Genomic DNA, 5048 nt, shown 5'->3' on the forward strand with positions numbered 1-5048 from the left:
TACCTTACTCTTTCATTGGCGTGTGCTTATATAGTATACGGGAAGCGGTTACTTGCTTGGTAACCGCTCTTACAGTTGAGGAATCCAACAGGCTCGGAAATAAACTGATTCAGAAGTTCGTACTTCGCAACGGTTGGGTTTGGCTGGTGACGGTTTGTTCTTCCACTCGGCGGAGACAGTAATCCTCCCTTGTCCTTTATGGACGAAGAGATGCTGTCAAGCTCGTCCGTCCTTTACAGACGGACGAATGCTAAAAAGCCCGTCCGTCCTTGAGGACGGACGGATGATAGTAAGTTCGTTTGTTAACTGATGAATAACCTCGTCTGTCCTTTGGACGACGCATATGGACAGGAGACAGACTTAGCGAATTTTCGTTGCACATCAGTTGACGTTGTCTATATTGTGATTAGTAAAAAATAAAAATCATATAAGTGGTATATATATATATATATATATATGAAAGTATGTTTTTTTTTGAAGGCGAAAGTATGTTGATTCATGTCTAACTTGCCATCTTAACAAGTTGTGAAAAGTGTTCACTACAACAAAATGTATTTTTAGTGACGAAAATTAGTGAGGAAATACTTTTCGTCGCTAAAAATACAGCTTTAGTGAGAAAATATGAATTTCGTCACTAATAATGAGAAAAATTATAACATTTAATGATGAAAAATAAATTTCGTTGCTATTGTGATCTGAAAAATGGGCGCCAATGGAGGGAAACTTTGGCGCAAGTTTAATTAATCTATAGTGACGAAAGATTTCGTCACTGTAGGTATTACTGTGGATAGTATTAGTGACGAAAATCCTTTCATCACTACAAGGAAGAATTAGTGACGAAAAATATTTGTCACTAAAAATAATAATAGTTTTGCACTTATATGTTTTTAGTGACGAAATCACAATTCATCACTAAAAGTATGATCTAGTGACGAAATATGAATTTTGCCTCTAAAAATCTTAACAAAGCTCAGTCTTTAGTAACGAAACTGGAATTCGTCACTAAAGACTTAAGAGCCTAATTTCAATACCCGGCACTCTTTGAGCCATTTCGGTCTTGTTTAATGGGTCAAAACTCTTTGAGCCACAAACATTTCACTCAAAGCAGCCCAAAACTCTCTTAGTCAAAAAAACAAAAAATCCAAACAGCGATTAAGTTCAGCCGTCGCCGTTGAGCTCCCAAACCCAAACCACCATTGCCGTTGAGCTCCCACCGTCGCCGATTAATCTCAGTCGTCGCCAATGAAGCTCAAATAGTCGCCGATGAAGCTCCGTTAAGAGCCAACCATCGCCGATTAAGCTCAACAACAACACTTCAGCTTGCTGTTGCATTGAATCATCTCGCCGTTGTGATAATTCTGCTAACCGTCACCGATTAAGCTCGCCGTTACGATGATTTGGCTCACCGTTGTAACAATTCAGCTAACCATCGCCGATTAAGCTCGCCGTTGCAACGATTCAGCTCGTTGTTGGCGACGCTTCAAGTCGTCAATTGTTGGCGATGCTTCAAGTCGCCGATCGTCGGCGACGCTTCATCCTTCAGTTCGTGACACTTCATCCTTTAGTTCGCGACACTTCATCCTTCAGTTTGCAATGCTTCATCCTGCAGCGCTTCCAGCAACGCTTTAGTTTGCGACGCTTCCGGCAACGCTTGAGTTTCTTTGGTCTTTCTCTCTAATTGGTCTCTCTCTCTTTTGCTTTTTCATTTTTGTTTATGTTTTGTTTGATAATATTACCTTGGTGATGACACCTTTTTTTTTGGTTAAATTATATTGTGTTTGGTTGCTGAGAAAGTATGGGAAAAAAAAGAAAAAAAGTGGGTAATTCATTGGTTTTAATGGGTTTTGGGAGATATTTAATTTTGTGAACTAGGGAGTGTGATTTGTGAAGCATTCATTGGTTTTGTTGGGAAACAAGTAGAGGGTTTAGAAGTTCTAGAAATGTGAATTGGGCATTGCATCTATCTATTTACTTGTTGATTTTTAGTTGGAAGTCCAATAAGAAATTCATCACTTAAAAATTAGATTGGCAATGCAAGAATGACTATGCAATGACTATGTTATTAATGTTATAGCTTTGAGATCTTAGTTCCCACATTTCCTAACTATATGAACATTGTGCTGGGGGATACCATGTAGGGTCTAAAAACATGGATGGAGATGGTTAACATTTGTACAACTCCAACATTGTCCTATTAATTTCTTCATTTGTTCCTAACAGGGGAAAAAAATACCAGCTGAATACCTAGGCATTTAATGATTTTTTGGATTATGATCTTTTGAAATATGTTTATAATTAGATGCTTAGAGTCTTTAAGTTCATAAAGCAAGTGGGTTGCAACTGGATGACTTGCATGTTCATCATCATACATTATTTGTCTAATTATTATAATATCTATAAAGCAACATTATTGGAAGCCACCTGATTGTCAAAGTGTTTGAAGTTCATTCCAGAATGGAACAAAAGTTGCGTTTCTAATAGGAAAAAAATAGGGTGGGAAGGAAGTATTTTGTGCCCTCTACACACTGCATTGTTGAAGGACACAAAAATTTGGTTGAATTTACTGTTTAGCAAATCTAGTGGAGATTCTCACCTTAAACGTAAACCAATGTAATGAACTTAGGGAGATGAATAGATAAGATAATGGACCTATATAGAGTTAAAAACTTATAAAACTCTATATATACTTGTGATGTTGGAAATTGGTTTTGTAATGGCTTATTGTGTTGGAGCAAGCGGGGTGGCTTGCATGGTGTTATAAAGTGGTTTAAATTAATATTGGGAGTGCTTTTAATTTCTTGCAAATGTAAATGAAACTTGTTGATTAGTAGCAATTGTGTTCCTTTATTCTATTTCAATACTTGTAAGCATTATACTTGTGATGTTTGTGATTGGTTTTGTGGTGGGTTGTTGTGTTGGAGTAAGCAGGTGGCTTTTATGGTGTTATAAGGTGGTTAAAATTCATATTGAGAGTGTTTTTAATTTCTTACAAATGTGAATGAAACTTGTGGTTTAAATACATTATGCATAAGTTGTCCTTATTTTACTAAAGTAGCATTCATCTTGTAATTGTAGTCAAACATGGATAAAAGTTGGATGACAATGGGTATGACACCCGATGGTAGATTAAGTCATCCATATATTGAAGGGGTCAATGCATTTATTAATTTTACAAGAGTAGTTGTGGACTTGAGTGATAATATTCCTTGCCCGTGTATTCACTGTGTGAATTGCTATCGACAATCTTCTCATACTGTGCATATCCATTTGCTTCATCGTGGGATTATGCAATCTTACATTAATTGGTTTAATCATGGAGAATCTCGTGTATTGAACAAGAACATTCATGATAATGAAATGTCGGATGGTAATAATATGGATGGTATCGATACCTTGGTAGGTGATCGAATTAGAGGGGAACCAAGAAATGCAACCGAAGATGAAGAGGTGCGTTATTTTGACAAACTTGAGGAAGATGCAAAGTGTGAGTTGTATCCGAATTGCACTGATTATAGTATCTTGAAGTTAGTTATTGAGATGTTGAATGTAAAGGTAATGACCAACTTGAGTAATAAGGGATTTGATATGATGCTAGAATTGCTAACAAAGGTTTTACTGAAAGGTAATTTGGTTTCAAGGTCAACTTATGAAGCAAAGAAGATATTACTTGACTTGGGCATGTCATACAAGCATATAGATGCATGCAAAAATGATTGTGCACTATTTTGGAAGGAAAATGAAAACCTTGATAAATGTCCGGTGTGTAAGGCGCCTAGGTACAAGGATACACGTGCTCAAGGTAAGATGATTCCTCATAAGGTATTGCGTTACTTCCTGTTGACATCGAGACTGAGGAGATTGTACATGTCAGGCCAAAGAGATAAGGACATGAGATGGTATATAGACAAACGTGTGGACGATAGGATAATGAGGCATCCGGCTGATAGTGAGGAGTAGAAGGAGTTTGATTTGCAACATCCTAATTTTTCCCTCGAACCTCGCAATGTAAGACTAGGGTTGGCTACAGATGAACATCAACTATAGTATGTGACCTGTTATACTTATCCCTTATAACCTACCGCCTTTGTTGATATTTACTTGAAACCATTGGTTGACAAGTTGAAGGAGTTGTGGGAAGAAGGTGTAGAAATTTATGATGCTTATAGTAAAGAGCATTTTTAGATGCGTGCAACCTTGTTGTGGACAATACATGACTATTTTGGATTTGGTAACGTGTCTAGGTGAAGAACAAAGAGTTATCATTCTTGTTACTCTTGCAATGATGAACTATATTCAGAAGTTTTGGAAAGTAAAATTGGATTCATTAACCATCGAGCTTATTTGCCTATGGAACATCGTTGGAGACATAGTTGGTTGCATAATGGTTTATCGGAGAAACGGAAGAGATCTTTAGAGTTACATGTGGGAAAGATACAAGAGCAGCTAGATAGAATGCCAAATATAATTTTAGGAAAGCATCCAAGTAACAAGAAGAAATAACTCATTAGGGAGCCAAATTGGTCAAAGGTAAGTATATTGAAACTGAGGTTGTTCTTGAAGATGGAACTTCAAGAGATGCTAATCAAAATGAAGAGCATGACATACCTGATATTGATCTTGATATGGATTATGATATGTAAAGTTCATAACAATTGTCTTAAATGTTGTGTGCTTGTCTTAAAGTTTTATACTTGTCTAAGTAGCAATTGTTTTGTACTTATCTTGAACTTGATATGGATATTGATGTGGTTATTCGTTGTGTTGAGTTAGTAGTAATTGTGTTCAAATTTAGCATTTGTGAATTGCTTGATATGGATAATGGTATAGACTATGATATATAAAGTTAGTAGTAATTGTTATTGAGATGTTTTGTACTTATCTTGAACTTGATATGGATATTGATGTGGTCATTTGTTGTGTTGAGTTAGTAGCAATTGTGTTCAAATTTTGCACTTGTGAATTGCTTGATATGGATAATTGTGTTCAATACATAGTTTCAAAAAATGCTCAAAAAGGCCAAATATACTCATAATATACCGAGGTATGAG

The sequence above is a fragment of the Quercus robur genome, chromosome 10 (genome assembly GCF_932294415.1).
Source record: "Quercus robur chromosome 10, dhQueRobu3.1, whole genome shotgun sequence".
NCBI lineage: Eukaryota > Viridiplantae > Streptophyta > Magnoliopsida > Fagales > Fagaceae > Quercus > Quercus robur.